The 22,548-nt window shown below is 40.1% G+C and overlaps 1 protein-coding gene across 1 annotated transcript in view; it reads left to right on the top strand.

Moving 5' to 3' along the window:
* Positions 1 to 2,239: 2,239 nt before the first annotated feature.
* Positions 2,240 to 22,548, top strand: part of LOC108546815 (uncharacterized) — a 128,662-nt gene continuing 108,353 nt past the window's right edge. The window contains exon 1 of the mRNA XM_017899073.1: positions 2,240 to 2,264. The gene's annotated coding sequence lies outside the window, so the exon portion shown is untranslated. The remainder of the gene's footprint in view (positions 2,265 to 22,548) is intronic.

Below are 22,548 nucleotides of genomic sequence, written 5' to 3'. Positions count from 1 at the left end.
CTTCCGATCGAAGGAATCGAGCGATCGGACGATTAGCCGAGAAAAATTAGGTTAGCGAGGGAATCGAGATGAACGGCGAGGAAACCGGTTTGAAAAGTCTGGTACCGAGGATCACAGCGTAAAATCGTGGAATAAATCACAGGCTTAGGCTGTTGAGAGCAAAGCAGCCGCAACTCGATAATAAGTCGTATTGACATTTCGAAGATAACGAGTAATATATCGTTGACGCGATAAAGAAGATCGATTTGTAGAGAAATATAGCAGCAGTGGATCGAGTTCTCGAAGCTAGGAGACCGAATCGTGTCTTCGGAAAGCGACGTGGAATCCACGTTTCCCTGCGATTTCTTGTTCCTCGATTTTTCTTGAATTAATATCGCCGCTGTATGTGGATCGGTTTGTCGAATTTACGAGCTTCTACAATGGGGATAAAGTTGCAACTCGAATGTCGTTAGCGCGAAGGTAAGGATTCCTTCGCTAACTGGAGCGTTAATCGAAGATCGAATCGAAGAAGACTCGTTGACCCAAGCCTGATTCGGAGTGGCGAGATATATTGGTCGAAGAAGTTGAACCGCAATCACGAATCTTCCACTTCGATTGTGTCTAACGAACTCGAACAATTTCTGGAATTAACCGGTGCAACATCGTTGAAGATTAACTCGAACGCGAGCAATTTATTGTCCTCGATGAGTAGCGACAGCTTTCTCGTAAAATAGGCAACTCGAGATTATTGAGGGCAATAAAGCAGCAATTTAAGATCTTTTGAAGTTTATTCTACTTCTGTAATCGGGATTTAAAGAGCGAGATTAAAGTATATAGGAGTATTTCATTTTATTCAGTATTATCGTGTAAAATTGGGATTTTTCAAATTTGGTATTTCATTTTTCTTTTACCTATAGAATTTTTAGGGAAATTTCATGGCCCGAAATTTTGGGCATGTCATAGCAAATTAATTTTACAGTTATTTTTATTTTTTCTTTTATTTTTGGGAAGGGAAAATGAACTTCTCTCTATTTCCATCAAAGCTATCATCCACAGAATACTGATCCCAATACAACGTTGTATCAAGTTATAATCCGTCTATTTTTAACAGATTGCAGAAGCTCTAGAAGCTACAAAAATACTGTAGAGAAGCGTATACAACTTCGCAGAGATCAAAGCTCACAGAGCTCACCAAAATCTCTGCTGAAGCCAATTAAGAAGACTTATAACACTCGATAGAATCTACACAATCGATAGTGACATAAGAAAGTTCGTAGAACTTTGCAAAAGCTGTGTACAGTGATTTAAGTAGCTTGGCAGATCCACAGACTGGGTACCCAAGGTACTCTGCCAGAAACCACTCCAAGAAAGAAGTACTTAATCACGGAATTAATAAATTTCACAGAACCCGACAGAAATCTCAACTCTATAGAAGGAGACTCACAGTCTAGTCTCCCTGGAACAATACACCAATCTCGAAATCACCGGAAGAAAGCTCACAGTGCCCTGCACGAGCTACAGAGATTAACAAATCTCGCAGAATCGTAAAAACTCTCTACTTTACAGAACCTGACTGAAAACCTTCCAAGAACAGCTCACCTACGGATCTACGAACCAGCGCAAGAAAGCTTAGAGTACCTCGCGGAGGCTAGAGAAGTAGACCGAGGAAGCTCCGACTGCGGAAGCTTTACATCGTTACTCAGAACCCATAAAGACGTTGGCTGAAAACCCTTGGCTACCGAGAACAAACAAGCTAAGTCGGGCAATAAAAACCGACGATTTGGCAAGAATCGAAGTCGCAATCGGGTGACCTTGGAAGCAGCCGAGGACTTTGGTCGATTGTCTTGCCGAAGATCTGCCGGTCGCGTGATTCATCGAGGTCGCCGGTTGAGCGGGTCAGGGACGCGTGTTCCGCGGCTTCAGGTCGGTGCGCATCCAACCTGGATTTCTGCACGATTTAACGCCGGTCGTCGGGCTTCGGGGACGCGGCAGCGCGCCGGCCTGCAGACGGCTCGCGTTATCTGCTTCGCGCCACGATAAAGTTCCGCGCGCGGACGCGATAAGAGCCGCGGTTTTGCCTGATTAATCACCGCAGTCTATCGGTCGATTCTGGCCCCGTTAAGAGATCCGAGTGGACCGGCAGGCCGGAGTGTCGTCGAGTCCGTGGGCTGGAAAGTGAGAACGACGAACAGTGAATCTGCCTTGATGGCTGCTGGCCTGTGAAGCCAAGCGTGGGATTGGAGGAAGCTGAACAGGGGTCCAGGAACTATCGGGGAACTAGAGTGGTGAGTACTCCTGGCAGACTGCAGGATTATCCTTTTTACTTCGCTTAGGTATGACTGTATGATGGTAGGATAACGCTCAGATATCTACAGAAATTCTGCCGATTTATCGAGTTTTAGGATTGTTTTATTTCTTCTAGCGCGTGCTGATGCATTTTTGTTTCTCGAGGTGGATCATTGACGTAGTTGACGATCTGTCAAAGTTGATTCGCGTGCGCTTTCGAGTGTCGTGTCAGTACGACGTGTGTGTGTGTGTGTGCACTCGTAGTAGTGGCTGTGGCTTTCAGTGTCGGTGATCTGTTTGCTCGTATCATTGACGTAGTTGACGATCTGTCAAAGTTGATTCGCGTGCGCTTTCGAGTGTCGTGTCAGTGCGACGTGTGTGTGTGTGTGCACTCGTAGTAGTGGCTGTGGCTTTCAGTGTCGGTGATCTGTTTGCTCTGGTCGTTAAAATGAACAATGTACGGGTATGGTAGCTCGAGGCTGTATAATAAGAGCGTATAAATTATGTATTATACGAGGTGATCCTCGGCCGGAAAATCTGTCTTCAGGCGCGGGACTTGCTCGTTTGGAGAAAATATTTCGATAGTTCTGGTTGTTCCACGGGCAATGAGACTTCACCAGGGATCGAGTGACGGTATCTATGCGCCGTTTAAAACAAAGCGTTTTTGATAATCCCATAATCCCATACACCTGTCCAATCAACTTATCTTTGGCTCTTCGGTAGCTTCGATAAAAATGAATTTTCGAAAGGAATGTACGTACAGACGTGCACGTACCTGTAGATTCTTCTTTAAGGGGGGAGCCCCGATTGGCGAATGACAAATTTCTTTTCACGATCCCGAAACGAGGGGCACGGGCAGCTAATTGGCGAAGGGGAGTCGCCCGAAGAATTACGTCTCTGGTTTGGGCCTGTTCCCGATGCTTAATGAATGATCGACGATTAAAAGAGGTTAATAAGCACGCTCCGGTTTGATCGAGATATAATTCAAGGATCGAGAGGATCGAGAGTGGCGCCATTCGGCGGAACGAAAACGAAGAAAGGAAGGTAATCAGCGTGGTAGGAAGTGCAACATTATCGGTACCCCCTTGGGAAAAATAAGAAAGCTGTCGTTGATTGACTGCGCGAGCGTGCCGCGGTTTGCCCCGTTCGAAGATTAACTCGGCAATTAAGCGCGTGGGCTCGTGCTTTTCTGTTTTTCGCGTGTTCGATCGCGTGTTCGATTAACAATCAGGGGAGTGGCGCGAACGCGGCCATTTTTGCGAACGAGCTTGGCCTCGATCGCCGTGGATCGTGGTCTGGATCGTTTTCAGCCGGGGAGCTATTGTGAATGGCGTTGCTTGCGGTTTCTTCCAGAGAAGAATCGCTGGTACACTGACGGCCAAAAGTATTGCATTTCAATGGCTGGTTATTTGCGGCAGGATGCGATGTTAAATTTCGGGATAAAAGAGCCTGTAATTTTCTCGAATATTTCATTTTTCTTGTCCCTGTCGCGTGTTTCGGATGTCGCGATGGGACGAGATCGATTATTTCTTGTTTGTTAGAAGAATGAGAAAATGTTCATTTAATAATATTCATTTTCTTTTCTGTTTTCTCTTCCTTATCTTTAAGAGTAATTTTCTGTTTCTATGAATCCGAAATTATATATTTCTGGATCAAAAGTTAATTAAACATTGAAACGTTAGGAAATCTGTTTTGCTGTTTCGAAATTCATTTATGAGTCGTATCGTTTAATCCGTTTGAGTAATTTCTGCAAAGAAAATTCTTAGATAGGGATAGCAAGTGGTAAAACAATGGCTTAATACGTGGTACTTAGAAAAGCGTGAAAGCGTTCGATAAGCAGGCAATTTTCGATCGAGTTAACGATCGGGGAACATGAAAACGCGAATCGGTGGATGTGCGAACTTCAAAAATTCTAAGTACGACGCTACCACGACGCTACCACGCTACCACGACGCTACCACGCTACCATGACTTTACCACGCCACCACGACGCTACCACGACGTTCCTTCGTCTCCTTTTTCCCAAATAACACGCGACTCTGGATCTTTCCCAAACCCATACCCTTCCTCGAACGCAAATTTCGCGTGGACGCTGAAACAACTGTTAGGCACCACAGACGAGCCCTTTCCTCCCGCAAACGACGGCGATGCAGCGCCGCGAGGTTTTGCATAGCCCACTGACGGATGAGCATTGAATGCCCGGCCGGAGTTTATTAACTTCTTCCCGCAACTTCGTTAGAACGGTATCCGCGCAATTAGGCGTTTCAGTGGAAGGCGAGAAAATCCGACTCGCGAGCCTTTCCGCGCCTTTCCCGCTTCTTTCGCGCGTTTCTTCCTCCGACCGCTGCTCGCCGGTCAAGAGGAAGAAGACGTTCGCCGAGGGGACTCCGTTCCGCTCGTTCCGCTCGTTCTCGCAGACCTATCACGGTGATTTGTGGCTGCTCGCAGAGATACATCTCGCTGCTCGCGCGTCGCCTCGCTTTTTCTCTGACATGACTATAGCGACGGAAGAAACGGGACGCGAGCTTGGTTCGTCTTGCAGGCTGACGTACACGCGTCGAGGCTTCTTCCGAGCTTTTGACTAACGTGATCGCGCGTCGTCTAGGACGATCTAGGAGGATCTAGGAGGATCTAAGACTTCTTGAACGTCGCGTGATGGGTACCAAGTGCGTTTGGTAGGGGGTTTTGGTAGGGTTGATGATGGTATTTACGACAGAGGGGGTGCAGCTCATAGATCGAATTATTGAAAGTCGTCTGAGGTTTTATAATGGGTGACAGCTCTTTTTAAATTCATTTTCCCTTTTCTTCCTTTTAATTGCCATTTATTTCGTGGTTACCTTGTTGAGAGTTTGTACATGTTCCGTATTAGGCGTTTGTTGCTTCTCTTTTAATATATGATTGCGAATTATTATATAAACGTTTCTCGTTTTACGTGTCATCTATCTTGGTAGTGATTTGAAGCTTTATTGAGTAGAGAAAGCGAGTGGAATTTATTTTGGAACGTTGAGAAGAAGATGAAGTTTTCTTTTTATATGGATGCGAAATTGTTGATTTTTATTTCGACGGTCGAGAAATTAGTGGGAATTTTGTTTAGGGAAGAAGGCGAATTCGAGAAATTTGTGAGAATTTTTTTACAGGAGAAATTGGTATCGTTTGGTAGGATTTTGGGGATTTAAAGTGTCTTTTAGGTGTGTTTGTACATATTCGCAACTCTGTCGACTTTTTTCTTTTCGATGTATTATGATAAACGCGATCAGATTGGCTATTGGCCAATTTTTGCGACCTCGCTATACCGTGGCCTCTATGTGGGCTCATTTTTAACACTCCCAAGGACTGGGCTGGCATCGTTGGAAGCACTCGTATCTCGAAAGTCGGTCGATTGTCGTCGAGCTATATCTTAATGACTGGATAATGACGCTGGGTCATTGAAAATGGACTCCAGTTATTTAAACGTATACCGCGTATACATGACCGTTATGAGAAGAAGAAATACACGATTGACTACCGATTTCTAGCAGATCAGTCCATATGCTTCTGACCTTTTTTACCACGGACCTTACTTGTTATGCGAATTGGCGAAATAACGGGGAACAGGTTTCGAGTCGAAATAAATCTTAATTTTGCATTTCTTTTGACGGACTATGTGTATATGTTTGGAACGTTGGAAATTTAGAATTTGGAACCTTGGAAATTTGGAATTTGGAACCTTGGAAATTTGGAAATTTGGAATTTGGAACGTTGGAAATTTGGATATTTAGAAATTTGGAATTTGGAACCTTGAAAATTTGGAAATTTGGACTTTGGAACATTTTTATTTTATTTATTATATATATTCCAAATTTCCAAAGTTCCAAGTTCCAAATTTCAAAGGTTCCAAATTCCAAATTCCAAAGTTTTAAAGTTCCAAATTCCAAATTTCCAAATTTCCAAATTCCAAATTTCCAAAGTTCCAAATTTCCAAATTTTCAGTTTCAAAGCGACAGATCCATCGCTCCACATTTAAACCCATAATTTTCAATTTTAAATGGTTATTGATTCCATTAATATTTTTCACAATTTCGTTCACGATACTATATTAATGCCGTCGTTATTTAAAATTTATTACATATATCCGAAAATACAGGACATGGGTATAGATTCAGCTCGTCACATGGAACGTGCAGAGAAACGCGGGAAAAGCGAGGGAGAAAAACGAGATCGTTACGAATCGGTAGAAATTCGATTTCGATCGAATGGAGCGTAATCGAACGCGTTTCACGACTTTCCTTCGGGATGACTGTGCTCGTGGCCGCGGCATTTCACCCTCGGATTACGAAACCCGTCGAATCATCGTCGCTTAGGCGGGAAAACGTTTTCGATCGTTAGCGTTTCAACCGGACTGCCGGCGTAATGCCACGGTCATAAAACGCGAACTTTCGCGTTCGGTTGTTCCTTTCGCACGCATCTGCCGTGGAGAGGTGTGCAACGCGGAAACGTTTTGCTCTCCCTTGAAAAGTTTTAGCCCGCCATTGCTTCACTTGGCCGGAGAAATCTCTGGCCACGAATATCTATTGTCCATGTGTATATACTTTATTAACCCTTTATCCTCGAATTTTTACACATCGCACGGGGAGAAAATTTATTTTTCATCGTGCTCCTTGTTCGGAGGAAGAGAAAGAAATTGCAGAAATTATGGAAATTAATTAAACGAGAATTAATTATTTTTATTTGAGATTTTGGGAAAGAAGAAAATTAATTATTTTTATTTGAGGTATTGGGAAAGAAGAAAATTAATTATTTTCATTTGAGGTTTCGGGAGAAAAAGGAATTAATTATTTTTATTTGAGGTTATGGATTACAATATGGATAAAATGGAACAAGAATATCTTTTACTATTTTTAACACGAAACATAAGACATATTTATGGAAAAATATTTGAATAATAAAATAATTGATTATTAAAATAATAAATCCATTTACTCTTTCTAGAACTTTCTTCTCTCTCTTTCTTTCTTTCTTTCTCTCTCTCTCTCTCTCTCCCCCTCTCGCGCTCTTTATCACGGTTTCATTGCGGTGTTCACTCGTCGATAATTCTATGACGATTATTTTATTCTGGCACATTCTTCTAAACATAATTTACACTAAACCACACTCGCGCATATTACATTTACATCACAAATTGCACAATTATAAGCAAAGGAGTCTAGCTTATTCAACGACATTCACGCACGCTATTAAGAGGGCCGAGAAATATTTAATTAATTAATATTCTCGAGTGCTTTCGCTGTGAAATATAAATTACGCGTATCTTCTCGTGGGAGTACTCGATCAACTTGATTTACTCGTTCGCAACGACGTAGCTGAATTACAACAATGAGCGAAAATGAATGCACGTCGGAGAACGTGGAACGAAGCGGGAATATTTGAAAATGTACGCATGTCGATTCATAATTTGAACACGTGTGAACGGTGTATTCGAGTGAAAGGAAGATATATTAAACGCCTAATGTAAAAGGGGTCACGTCGCGTCGAATCTTAACTTCTTCGGCATTAAAATTATCCTGTCCGGGAAAAAATAATTACCGTCTATGCTTTTTAGCGAAATAACTATCATCTACGCGGCCATTGAAAAAGAGATATTTATTTACGAAATACAAATCGCCTTTCACCCCGATCGTAATTACGCGAACTCTTCTCGGCAAAACAACGTTCGTATCCGTTACGACCGTTGATGACTGTTAACCCTTTGAGCTACAATCACGAGCCTAACTCGTCAGGACTCCTTCGTATCAAATCTCACGATCATAAGCTACGCCAATCACGCGACCATAATTGTATTTTACGCGATTTAATTTCGACAAAGTTCGAGGAATTTCTCAAATTTTCGTCTAATTTTATCACCTATAAAATAGGCATATATAGGTATATAACGCTGGAATTACCGATCTTTAATAGATACCTAAATATTGCAGACAATTAATAGTAACATATAGTAATAATAGTAACACTATATAGTAGTAGTAGTAGTAGTAGTAGTAGTAGTAACAATAATAATAATAATAATAGTAACAACACAATACCCACACTTACAAATAAGCATCACAGAACAAAGACTTATGGAAGAATATGGAAACAGCAAGAAGTACATACAATACCAATAATAATATCAACAACAGGAATAACACCATACACACTCAAAAAACACCTGACGCAATTGAAAGTACCAACACACTTCCACCATGAAATACAAAAAGCAACGATACTACATACATGCAACATCACCAGAAATTTCCTCAACAATATAAGTTAAAAGCCAAGCTGGACCTGGCAGTGTCTCGTCCAGCTGCTGGAGAACCCCGGGAAGGGAGAAGAAGCATAACAGTAATAATATAATAATAATAGTATATAAATAGTAGTATATAATAGTAGTATATAAATAATAAATAATAATTTTACCGGTACCACGAAGATAAGTAAATATATTAATTACAATTCTTTCTGAGAAAATTCTGAAACCAGTTCTTCCGATTGCATTAGCGGTTTTGGTGTCAAGTAAAATTAAATACCGCATCGTTATAAATTTTTCCAGAATTAAACCCGTAGTGCGAATGGTTAATACAAACCGTTCTTGAAAAGCAATTTATAATATAATTTATTACGCGACGCGTTTGAAATAATTCCTAGATTAAAAGGGGACTATTAATGTTGGGATAGGTGTATAAATTTCAAGCGGTCGAATAAAATATAAGCCTAAGTATGCGAAATAAAATCACCCTAGAGGCACCGATACGAAACGGATATCAATTCGATATTACGAATAGTATATTTAACGGTACCCCGTAACATAACCGTTTCGCTCTGGCCTATGCCACGGACTTTTCTCCCCTTTTACGTCCGTCCGCTGAATATTCAGTCGGCGATCTCGCGGCCAATTAACATGAATCCTCCGCCAGAAATGATCGAGACGAGTCTCGAAACGAAATCACGTTTCGCGTTCCGCGCCTGTTTATTCTCGTCGACGCTTCGCCCCGCGATTCCCTTCTTCGCGAATAGATTGATTTATCGGCTGCTCGTTATGCAAATACGCTCGCTGTCTTTGTCTACGCCTCTCTTTCCGCGGCGAGCCGCGCGAATTCCTCTTCGCCGATGTGAACGGGCTGCACCAGACGATTTCTGCGATTCTGCGTGCGACAATTTCGCAATCCGGCCGATCCTTACGCGTATTTAAATGTAGGGCACGTTCCTTGCGCGGGAAACATCCATCGATGACGAATCGATCTTCTTTTCTCTTTTACCTGGCTACCTTCTCTTGGTTATTTATTTATTTATTTTTATTTATTTTTTTCTTGGTTAAGAGGTTAGGTAAATTTGTCGGTTCGTTAATATTCCCTTTTTTGAAAGATTTGGACGAGGAATTGCAGTTCGGGAAATTTGGGAAGGAGAGTGTCCGATATAATCTTTGGATAACTTTGTTTTTGAAAAATTTGCAGTACTTGCAGTATTTTTCTTTTTCTCTGGGAGATCGATTGGGCATTTATTTGAGATCTCGAAGAATAGGAATTCCTAATAATAATTTTTTAGATGGGTGTTTTTAAGAAAAGAATTGTTAATATTTCTTTTTCAAGAAAAAACATGTTTGATAATTTTTCGAATAATTTTCTGTATGTTTCTATAAGTGTTTCCTTTTTCTCTAGGAGATTTATTGGGGATTTATTTGAGATCTTGAAAAATAACAATTCCCAATAATAATTTTTTGCATGATTTTGTTTTTTTAAATTATTAATATTTCTTTTTCAAGAAAAAATATGTTTGACTGTAATTCTTCGAATAATTCTTTATAAGTTTCCATAAGCGTTTCCTTTTCATAGAAGGTAATATGGAAGGAGAGATTAAAAAATATTCGATGTCTGAAGGCTATCACGTGAAATACGAAGAACGCGAAATGGATTTATTATAATGATAGTTGGCAAGTTTCGACATCTACATGTTTACGTCATATACTTTCTAGCTGCCTCTTTTCATCGTTTTTGCATGCATTAAACAAATACACGTTCTTATTATGCTTTCTATTTCGCTCGATTATTGCTATAATTATCTTATCTGCTTTATCTGTCCGACGTTGAGGAATTTCTTTTCGCTTCGCTATCAATCGTTTTCGATGGAAAGACGTGAAAACTGCCAGTGAGAGCGTGAAATATATAATTCCCCGAGATCCGTCGATTTGTGCCAGTAAAATGCGTTTACAAAAGTCCGCTCAACTTGTCTCGTCGCTTTCCATCCACTGTACTTATACGTACAGAAATTTCAAGTGCGTCGCTGTACTCATTGCGATTCCGTGTAAAGCAATTTCGCAAGCCCTATCTGTTTGGATATGGAATACGATTGATCAATATCGGTGTGTGCAAACACTGGGATAGGGGGAACGGACGATGATCCACGCGTTCCTTTTTCTTTCGAAACGCGATCCATCTGGAAAGTCGACTCTGAGAAAGAGAGAAGCAATCGAGAGGTACGAAAAGAAATATAATTATTTCCATTCCAAAATTCAAAGAGAACAAAATTCATTTCAGAATTTTCCGTCGCATCGTAATTTATAAATTACTTTTGTGGATCAATGATTTATATGGCGAGAAATGTCATAAAATAAGTGCATTACGTTATTTCAACCTAATTAATTTTTTAAAACAGATAATTCCTGTACTTTCGTTATCTCCTAACGTTTCCTCGCGTCGCATGTACCGCTTCAATTACAAAAATGATATAATCCCGTAAATTACAATTACGCTTATATAATTGTTATCAACGATTAGCTTTCAAATCTAAGTAATTGCTCAATTTTTTGATTTCTGATTATTTCTCAGCGTCACGCGCATTTCTTCAATTATAAAAATTATATAATCGCGCTTATAAGATTATTAAGAATAATTATTCCGAGGTACATTCGTTATTAACGTTACGTAAAATTACACAAGGTTGTTTAACGTTGACCAATAATTATCGATTATCCGTTGGTGAATTTACGCGACGAAAATTAGGCGAATAAAAATGACACTGCTCGTCGATTATTCTAATCGCATATACACGTGTCACCATAACGCGTAACATCTGCTTTGATCGACACGTCGATTTTCGCCTCCATCTTCTCAAACGCGACACCCACCCCCGAAAATACGTAGCCAAAATCACACGTGAATTCCCGTCCAATCAACGCAAATTCGCTCTTCCCTCGAATAGCTTTCGGAAAGCACACGTTCCAGGCGGTTCTTTTCGCTCTTATTCAGATGTAAATGCAACGTGGTCGCGGCGTGAACTGCCGGTGAACCGCGATCAAGACAGCGGAAGCGTCGTCGAATTCCGAGGGTTCGTCGGGCGAATTTGCATCCTGCACTTGCTCACCGCTCAACGCGACCGATCCCGAGGGAATTCAGCACCGTTACGGAACCGTGCGAACCAGCGATATAGATAAAGTCTCTCCTGGCACCCAGAGAAGCGAGTAAATCAACGCTGTTCGCTGCTGCTCGCTCTTCCTCCCCCTTTTCCCTTTATTCCAATCTCTGCCCACTGTTGCGGGATTATTAGCGTCTGCCATTAATCCCAGTTCCGTCTGCGAATTTTTATTCCCTTTTTCCATATTTAGCAAATATGGCGGCCGCAACGTAGCCTAAATGACAAGTCTTCAAACTTTTATTCAAAATTCCAGGTGCAACATTATGGTCTTACAGGTTTTTTGAGATTTTTCTTCTTCCAGTATGTCTTTCTCGTTATTCCATTTTTTAAAAATTCTACTGATTTTCATATTACGTTAAAAGTTAGGTTAGGTGCTACGAATTAACAAAGTATACTGTTCTTCTGTATTTGGTGCACGTTGTAAGGGAAAACCGTGTTATAATACTAATATATAAAATTAATAGGGTAATTATAGTAAGTAAGAATTAAAATTTGAGAATATTCGCGAATGTCAATAGTATATTCGGGTATTTAAATAATTCTGAATCGCGTGGAGTTAAGATGTATTATAGGTACACGCTCGCAGTGGTGTAATCCGAATGTAACGAAGTTGCAGATAAAGTGCCAGTTGGAAAGAGGATTTACAGTTGTCCGTTCTGTCGTGCGTACTTCCCGATGCCAACATCGTAATCGCGTTAGTAATTGCAAAAAGTCGCATAACCGCCGATAGATCCGCCGGCTTCTTAGTTCTGTCTGGAGTTTCTTTGGGCGAGCACGGTTAACAGGTGAGCCTGAGAAAATGAGGAAATTCAACGTTTTTCTTCTCTCGTGCTCATTCAGCTCGTGCCTGATGAATAATTAATGGAGTTTATAAATGCATAAGGCTGCAACATTGTAAAGCCACGCGAGCTGGCCGCGATTATTCCACGCGTGTGTACGTGCTATACAATAACAAACGTGGCTGATTGCAATAATATTTGCACACGATACAGCGGCTTTCCGCGCGTTGTTTAAATACGGCTAAATTGACAGCCGTGAAATTGTCGGATTAATTTATGGCAACGTTGGCCATTAGTTAGATCTAATTATCGTAACATGAATATTCCGGGCGCCATGTAATTAGGGTGCAGTTCCTCGAGACGGGATGCACAGGAAATAAACGTAATTTTTCTGCTTCCTTTCCTTTGTTTCGGTGTTATTAGACACGATGGATATTAGATATTAATTAGTATTTAAACGATATTACTTATTAATCGGATAGGTGATTAGTTATTAAATTGAAATTAATTAGACTCGATATTGGAATTAAAAGAAACTTTGCCTCCGGTTCAGAAGAGATTACGGATTAACGACGTAATTTCGAGACGAGCTTAACGTAAACACCTGCCCTCGTGTTTTCGTGTAATTACGGTGAATAGGTATGTATAACAGTCGGGTAAAAGTTTGATCGAGTAATTTATTACAGCGTGGTAATGCAGGGCAATTTCTAATTTAGATATGGTAGAAAGTCTTTGCTAGTTTGAGTGACAGTGAGTGAAGATTGGAAAATTTGTTTTCCAATTTTTCTCTACTGCTTTTTAATTATATTATCTCGTTACTGGAAGGATATTTATTTTATTATTGGAAGAATTATAGCCTTTATAGGAAAATGGGTAATTTTATTTTGAAAGAACTTTGGTATTTATTAGATGTCTGTTAGGAATTGAATTACAGGAATTAATTGCACAAAATTTTATTTTTGGTTTATTTTATAGGAAAACAGGTAATTTTATTTTGGAAGAACTTTAGTATTTATTAGATATCTGTTAGGAATTGAATTACAGGAATTAAATGCACAAAATTTTATTTTTGTTTTATTTTATAAGATGGTAGGGTGTGAATTGGACGAGCATAGGTTAAATAGATAATAAAAGGGCAATAGTTACAGGTGCTCATTCATTTTATTCACATTTCACGATCATCTTGGTTAACTTCTCGGTATACTCGTTGCCCAGTCCGATTTGCAAATGAGCTCTTGCCGACCTACCTCAACCCTTATATACCCAGCAACCGCTGCCTTCGGAAGGTGGAACGATGGCACCCGATTATTGCCGATGGTAAATGGGACTTTTGCACTATACAATTTACAATTTACCAATTTATTTCACATTTATATCGTGTAATAAATTAGTTAATTGTAAACGTAACAATTTAAACATTTCCTTTTGTTGCAATTACATTTGCATTTCCAAAATATTAATTATTTGTTGTTAATTCGAGACAGTTTGGAATGCAAATTATTGCAATTTAATAATGTTAAGACGCGAGTGTCACGATTAATTCTGTTGATACGTGTAATATAATAGGAATGATAATCTAGTTAATACGAATACATTAACTTATTTAAAATTCAATGTTCGATTTACGAGGAAAGATGAAATTTCGTTAGAATGATAATGGTATATTATCATGTTCAATATATCGATCGCGATATACTCTGTATTTAATGTTGTTTTGGTCTTCTATAATTATTGTTAAACAGATTTGCTCGTGCAATTTATTTAGGGAATCGATTGTTTCTCATTTACTAAATATTTGATAAATAAACGTATCCCACGGTGGGAATTTATATTTTACGAAGAAATAAATAATTTAAATAACACAGGTACGATAAATTTCGAACTACGATCTCTTTTAATTTATCTCTACTAAATGGATATCGATTTTGATAGGGTAGCGAAGGATAAGTCGGTAATATTTAACGAAAAAGTTATTATTTACTAGTTACGAGATTAACGTATAACTTGTCTTGTTTATACAGTTATTTTTTCAATATTTTACCCAGATACGAAAACCTAATTGCGACATAATTGTGGTTTATGGCGAAAAATATGAAACCACTTATGAAAGTCTACCCGTAGTCGGTAAAACTTATCGTCGGTCGATGGTGGCTTAGAAACTTGAACTATTTAATTTTCAATATTCACTTATAGTAAGTGCAACGCAAATGTGCCGACCACGATAAATATTTTTCACGAAAAGTTGGAACTTCGTGAAATTCAATAATGAGCAAGCTCGCTTCTCTTTCAGCACTCGAAGTAATTAAATTTAATTAAGTTCACTTCATACTTTATAGCTATTTTAATTCCAATTTGCAACGAAATGAAGCTGCGATTTTGATTAATATTCTGAACAGATCCTCTGGGAATTTTATAAATCTTGATAAATTCCTCGGTGGCATGCTCCAATTCCGTTTGTTTATTGTACGCCTAATTAAAATCAATTTAACTATATTTATTAATTACCGTTATACATACAGGACCTAAATTTACCGTAACTAAAAAACATAAAGTATACGAATTTTTAAATCGTTATACTTTTGAATTAATTAAAAATTATTTTTATTAATTACAACTGTATACCTTACAGTACCCCGTAACTTCGTTAATACGAATGTTTATTAACCGAAATTTCATCGGATACAAAAATTTAACGCTCGTTGACCTGCATAGGATAATAAATTAAACATCTTAATCATACATGTTCAATTTTTATCCCATATAACCTAAACCAATGTAACCGTACAAAACCAATAAGATGACCAGAATTTTAAATAACAAAATCTCGAAAATAAAAATATACGACATTTCGTTTTACGACTATGGCTTGCAGTTCCCACTCGACAAAATTCCAAAAATTTATGATCGATATCAAGTTTAAATATCATAAAGACGGATAGAATATTAGAAAAAGAAAAGAAAAAAGGACAGGTTTGTTAAGGAGGATAAGGAAAAGGAGTGCAAGTGGTTAAACTACCCCATATTCAAAGCAAACGACAAAATTCCAAAAATTTATTATCGATATCGGATTTAAAATATTCTAATGATATATAGAATACTAGAAAAAAAAAAATTGAGAGAAGACAGGGCTGTTAAGGAAAAAGGATTTGGAGTGCAAGGGGTTAAAATATCCTAATGATACATAGAATACTAGAAAAAAAAGACAGGGCTGTTAAGGAAAAAGAATTCGGAGTGCAAGGGGCTAAACTACCCCATATTCAAGCAAACGACAAAATTCCAAAAATTTATTATCGATATGGTGTTTATAATATCCCAATGATATATAGAATACTAGAAAAGAAAAATAGGTCTGTTAAGGAAAAAGGACTCACAGTGCACAGGATTAAACTATCCCATATTCAAAGCAAAGCAAACGCCAGAATTCCAAAAATTTATTGTCAATATCGAGATTAAAATATCCTAACGAAACATATACATAGGATACCAGTCAAAGCAGACAGGTCTGTTAACATAAACATATGAGAAAAATGTCATCGACTCGATAATAGACAAAAGCTCCGAGTTTTCCCAAGAGAAAAGGGACTCGTAGTGTGAAGGGTTAAGCTACCCCATATTCAAAGGGAGCAACGAGAAAGGGACATGCAAAGTCGAGGAAGAACGATTTGAATGAGCATCGCCGGGTGCACGCAATTTTTGCAACCCTCCTCGCGTATCGTATGGCAGTCCGTCAACGATCTATCATCGCGATTCCCCCGACCGGCTGTCTTTCGCTCCTATTACGGATATATCAGTCCGTATTGATTATGCCAGCGGTGTAGTCCGAGCGACGTGTTACTATCGATCGCGGATAGAGACGCGTGGGCGGAACGTGGACGTTCCAGTTTTCTCGACCCGAATTGCCCGTTTCTTTTCTTCGCGCTCATTTCAATTTCGCTCGATTCTCCACGCTCATTTCAATTTCAGCCGATTCTCCGCCCGGCCAAGTTAACGTATACCTGTACATAGATCGTTTTCGGGGAACGCGACTTCGATCGTCCGGCCCAAGTCGAATTTCACCGGTATGCAAATGGCGTCCGTTGAATTTTAAGCTGCTTGCCCCTCTTCCTCCTTTTTTCTTGCTTCCGCGGCGGTTAGGGTAGCGGGACGCAGGGTTAGGCAAACGCGTGGTAAATTTGCATGCTAATTAGTGTAATTTCTGTCGAATTAAGTAATTTTGCGGCTTTGTCTTTTTTTCGTGTAATTTCATTCGAGTAGAACGAGGAAATTGGTTTTGAGATTTGTTGGGTGGGATAGAATGGGTAAATTATTGGAATTTTTGGGGCAGGGTGGAATAGTGTATGAGAGTGGAATTATGAAACGATAAAATTTCGTTTTATGAATTATTGTAAAGGGTAATGTTGAGGAAAAGGGATAACAAAACGCGAAGAAAGTGCAATCGAATGGAGGAAAATATTGGGAGTATGTAATAATTTCTTAGAGAAAATATTTTTGGAGAAAATATGGCGCGATTTTTAAAACATAACGATGAGGGAAGATTACGTGCGTATCTTTGGTAATTACAAAATAACGTGTCTTTGTCGTTTCAACATTTCGCAATGTCCCTCTGCCGCAAAGCGATTAATGCTTCAACGCAGCGGCTACTTTTCTGCGTGACTTCTTTCTCTCTCTGGATTAATTTGTCCACGTCGTTTTCACGAAAATCACGTCTATCAAACGTTCTCTCGACAAAACGTTACAAAACGTCCCGGAGCCGTGCCCGGGAAATTACAATTTCGCGACTTTGTGCTTAACATTACAATATATTCGATATTTTCCATTAATTCGTGGAACTTGATATTCGTAATTGAAATTTGTTTCGTATTGGAATTTCGGGAATTCGTGGACGATTCACGTTCGATACGATATTACAACAGGTTGCGACTCGTAATTTCAATTAAACGAGGTCACTGGAACTATAATAATTTTTAAACAAATACTACAAATAATATAATTTAATAATACTATTATGCAACAGAATTTCCTTAAAATTCGGCATATTACGCGATTAAAATTAATAACAGCAGTAATAATTCAATTTGGATTCCAATAACTCCCGAAATTTCCCCGATTACCATAACCACGAACCACCAACACCCGCAACCTCCGCCACAACCGACGCAAATCTCCCCGTCATCCGTCCCACCGCAACTACCCCCTATCACCCGAAAGGAAAAAGCCAACCGTGCCCGAACCGAAATGAAACCTCGCTGAAACCTTGCAGCACCCCGGTTGTACGTCGAAAACACAGGAGCATCGAATGATTTCGACACGCGTTCCGAGATTTTCCATGCGAGGAAAGCCGAGACGCGTCGACGAGGGGTCGATTGCAAACAATTTCGCGACGGCAACGACGCGACAAATTACCGGCGGGCAGAAAGGGAGAAAAAAAGCGAGAAAATTAGTGGCGTTCGCAGAAGGTGTACGGTGTTGTCGCGTACTCGGTCGGGTGCCCGAAGGCTGGCTGGAGGGGGTGTTCGTGACGAAAAAAGGGGCGCAGTCGCGGCGGACGGCCACCCCCGCGGACACGCTCGCTCGCGCGGCGGGTCGTCAGTCTCGGTCAGTCGTCGGCGGCCGAAAGTCGTGCGAAACAGGAAACCGATGGAGGGAAGAGAGAAAGAGAGAAGTGGGACGGGGCCAGGTGAGACGGACGGGGAGGAAGAGAGTAAGGCTGAGTAATTCGTGGACACGGCGAGGACGGATGACGAAGTTATGGTTGGAGGTTGGTAGGGATGGTTTGGTCGGTGGAATCGCGGTAAGGGAAAAGGGCGAGGGTACTTAACCCTCGACGCCGGTGTAGGTACGAGGTACGGACTCTGCATTTTTCCTACGTCGATAGAAAATGCCAAATCGTGCGGATATTCGTTTGCACCGATTCTGTGCCGATGTATCGATTTGTCGTTTAATAATCGTATTAACTGTCGCCTGGTGACGTGGCGTCGAATAGCCTGCGTATATCGTATTTATGCTAAAATTCTCGAGAGAAAGGTATATCTTCTGTTTGTAAATTCTATAATAAAAATAATAAAATCGCGTAGATCGGGGGAAAGTGCGTCACCGATTGGGGGCTAATTTAATTCGATAACGAAATTGAAAGTAACCTTTCGTTGCGACCTGTGTGCGTCGACTCATACACGCGTACGTTTACAGAACGCAGTAGCCGTCGTTGAAGGGTTCATGCGGTTAAATTGTAGTGTTTAACACGTTCACTGACCAGCTTGTTTCCATAGATTTCACGCTCGCCACAATGGTAGATTATATATTTCGAAACGAATAATGCGGGATATCGAAGTTGATTATACTTAAGCGTAAGGATCAGTGACAGTCATTGGTGATTGCTATGGTGGTGAACGTGTTAATGGGGATAGGAATAAATTTCGTGTCGACAGATCGGAGGGGGAAAGAGCAAGGTTGGATTGAATTTCGTGGGTGAGGGATGTAAGGGAGCATCGACTACAAGAAGGTAAAAGTTTAGGATAAAATGTAGCGAATAAAATAGGGGTGGAATTGTCAGAGTAAAAAAGAGTAGAAAAATACCAAAAATTGGAAAGAAAACTTTATTGTAAAATTCTGGGAATAAGAAAGAATCGCGTCGATGCTAATTAAAAAGGATTTATATTATTTTATTACGAAGCAGACAGTGCGGCAGTAGCAAAGAGACGCGAAACTCTGTTTCGAGGAAACGAGGAACGAATCAAAGAAATACTAAACCTCAAGGTAAATCAGCAAAAATGCAAATTCGATTCAAGGAACTTAATACAAAGAAGAAAACGAAACGGAGGCAAAAATCTGTCGTCGTTAAAATTTCCAATAAGACTCTCGTATCAAATTCTATTTAATCAAAAACCGTCTTAAATACCTCCATATGTAACAATAAGAAAAAGTTAAGAAAAAACCACTAACAAAATTATTAATTAAGCAAGAATACTAATTTAAAAATTTACCAATTTCGAGCAATAAAAGAGTTACACCCAGATATGAATCGAATTAAAAAATAAATGAAAAAATTCCCTACAGCTGAAGGGACGATAATTCAGAAAATGGAGGGAAGATGAAGAATGTGAGAAAAATAGAGGAAAATAGAGGAAAACAGAGATAAATAGAGAAAAATAAAAAAAAATAGAGAAAAACAGAGATAAATAGAGGAAAATAAAGGAAAATAGGGAAAAATAGGGTAAAGGAAGACGTGGTCGAATCGAGGGGAGAAACGTGGGTAAAGAAGAGAGAGCAGGCTAACGGGGGCGACAAAGAGGGAAGCGCGCAGGAGAGGCCCCGATGCCCGTCAGTATCGTTGTTTCCGTGGAACTGAACGGAACCAAGCGGAACCGAATGGAACGCCGCATACGTCGGAACGACAGCAGGCGACCGGTACCGAAGTTTCACGAGGGGGTCCAGCCGGTTTTTCGTGTTCAGTTCGTGTGCTGCGTTCGGCCCGTGCGTCGTTTCTTCTTTCGTTCACGCGGTCGTTCTTCCTCGGACAGGTACGCGTCGAACACGTTGCTTCCACCGCTGGGACACGCTTTTCGTTAGATTCGCGTGGCCGTCGTTCTTGACACGAAAACTCGACGGGCAATCGGCGAATTCGCGTGGCGAAAGATTCCACGGCAATTGGATCGATTTGGATTTTGTGGAAAACGACACTCCTGCATTTTGGGGGATTTTGGTTGCATAATTTTTGGTAATGGCCATTGATTTTCGTTCTTCCTTTTCTTCCCTGGTGACAATCACGCGACAGAGGGACCTATTGTTTCGTCAGGTATTTTTCCGCGTTGCTAATTTAAACGGTTTATGACAGGAGGATATTTGAGAGAGGAAAATCCGTGGATAAATATTTTTTTCTTATTTTTGAAGCGGTTTACACGAAAAACGTATTCTTGCCAGATCATATTGACACTGTGATAGACTTTGATAGAAATACACGAAATTTTAAAAATAAATTAATTGCTCAAAATTAACGATTTTACCTTCGTTTATGGTCTTAATTTGGTTCGAGTTGCAAGTAAATTTATAAAAATAATTTACGCACAATCGAGAATTCTTTCCTAATTTGTAAGTTGATAGAATGGAGTTAAGGTAGGGACACGGGGAACGCGTGGAATGCAGACACGTGGTTCGAAGACATTCGATATCGTCCATTCGAAAACTGCAATATCAACTGCATAATTTCTCTCTATCACGTTTCGTCGATCGTTTCAAAATTCTACGCGTCGTATTTATTTCTCCTACATAGCCTTTCAAAGGTATCACGAAATAAAATTTTCTAACGGACCCGAAAAATAATATTTCTCTAGAAATAAAATACCCAAATACCCCTTAATTCTTTAAATTATTCCATCAATTTATTGCTTAATGGAAGTAGAACAACTTCTAGATCTGACGCGACGATCACCTAATCACCACGCGTAGCTCTCGCCGTACCTCGTATCTCGGATTTACCCCAGCCAATCGGTCTGATCGGCATCTGAAAATCCCACGCGAGCAGATAGAGAGATACTTTATCTGCAGATAAATCTCATCTTACGTTCCGCGGAAATCTCTCGCCTCGCGAGCACCTATTACACGCTCGATCGTTTGCTCGTCGTCGAGCGTGCGTTTTCCTCGATCGGACAACGATAATCCCGTGGATCCGCGCGACGCCTCGTCGTTTCTTCCGCTCCTTATCGCCTCGGGATCGCGGAGCGAGTGGAAGCGGAAAGGAAAACGGAGCGAGGCGGAGGAAGGTTGTCGCGCCGGTTCGATTGGACGTCGAACAGGAAACGAAAGAGCCTGGCAGCCGCGACAGGGAAACTCGTGGCGACTCTATCCACGGGATCGTTATTGTCGTTCGTCATGCACTATAAACGACCTCGCCATTGCGGCCGGCTTTTTGCGCAGCCGTGATAATTGCGTCGATTGTGACCCGATCGCGATACACACACCTACGACCGCTGGTCGATCCGGGGACAATTAGTTTTGCGTAATTCCAACTCGATTCCGCTGACTGAGCTATGGCGTCAGGGTAATTGGCGGAATTTTATTTTATTTTTTCCTGCTTTTTATTTTTATTTTTATTTTTATTTTTATTTTTATTTTTATTTCCTTTTTAGTTGGCGGTTTTTATTTCGATCTGCCACGGCTGACTTGGTAGCCATGAGTCATCGGTGATCGCGAGATTAGATAGTACCCGTGGTTAACTTTCTTAAGGTGATTTAACATTGTTTCCTTACTGGGTTATTTCTCTCCTATTTTTCGAGTTAGGGTAAAGGACGCCGAGTGGAATTAGGTAATTTGGATGAAATTGTTGTAATTATCCGAGAATGAGGGGGATTGCTGAAGGGTTGAGAGTAGTAATTTAGTAATTTGAAATGGAGGTATTGATTCTGCGTGGCCGTTGTTAAATCCCGTTTGATCCGAAAAGATCGGTTTTCAGAGATTACCTTCGTTCGGTTTTAACGAGTCTTAATTTTCATTCGATGTTTAATTGGACGGTGGGATTAGATTTGCATAATTTTGACGTCATCCGTACGAGATTTTCAGGCGAAATTATTATTTTTAATTAGCAGAGATAATTTGCCGAGGAGAACGAGCTCGATGCTTTTGCGCCAGGATGCTAGCTTTTCGATTTTTTTTTCCTTTTTTTCCTCTTATCCTAATTATCTTTCAACCTCGCTACACGATTTTCATAATTAACCGCGTGTTGAGTCAATTCTGATATGTCCCCTTGCCTCTATTTAACCAGTTACGACGTCTGCAATTACGAATGGGTCTCGACCGACGATTAAATTGAAAGAAATCGAGGGGAATGAAAATATTTCTCGGTGCAATTATTATCCAACGGATAGGAGAATAACTCAGCCAATTAATTCGAATTTTAGACCAGAAATTCATCAGACGAAAAGCAAATTATAATTTTCTTCTTATTTCTTAAATTACAGGTTTCTGTCGTACAGATGGATTATTATTTGCATTCTTTCGCGTATGAAAGTATTTTCTTGCAAATTCCTCGCTCGGAATAAACACTCGAAAAAGCCGATGGGACGAGAGAATTTATTTTTAACCCGTT

Source organism: Eufriesea mexicana, unplaced genomic scaffold (assembly GCF_001483705.2).
Source record: "Eufriesea mexicana isolate 0111107269 unplaced genomic scaffold, ASM148370v2 scaffold794, whole genome shotgun sequence".
Taxonomy (NCBI): Eukaryota; Metazoa; Arthropoda; class Insecta; order Hymenoptera; family Apidae; genus Eufriesea; species Eufriesea mexicana.
Note: the sequence above shows the minus strand (reverse complement) of the source record. Positions and strands in the feature narration are given on the sequence as shown.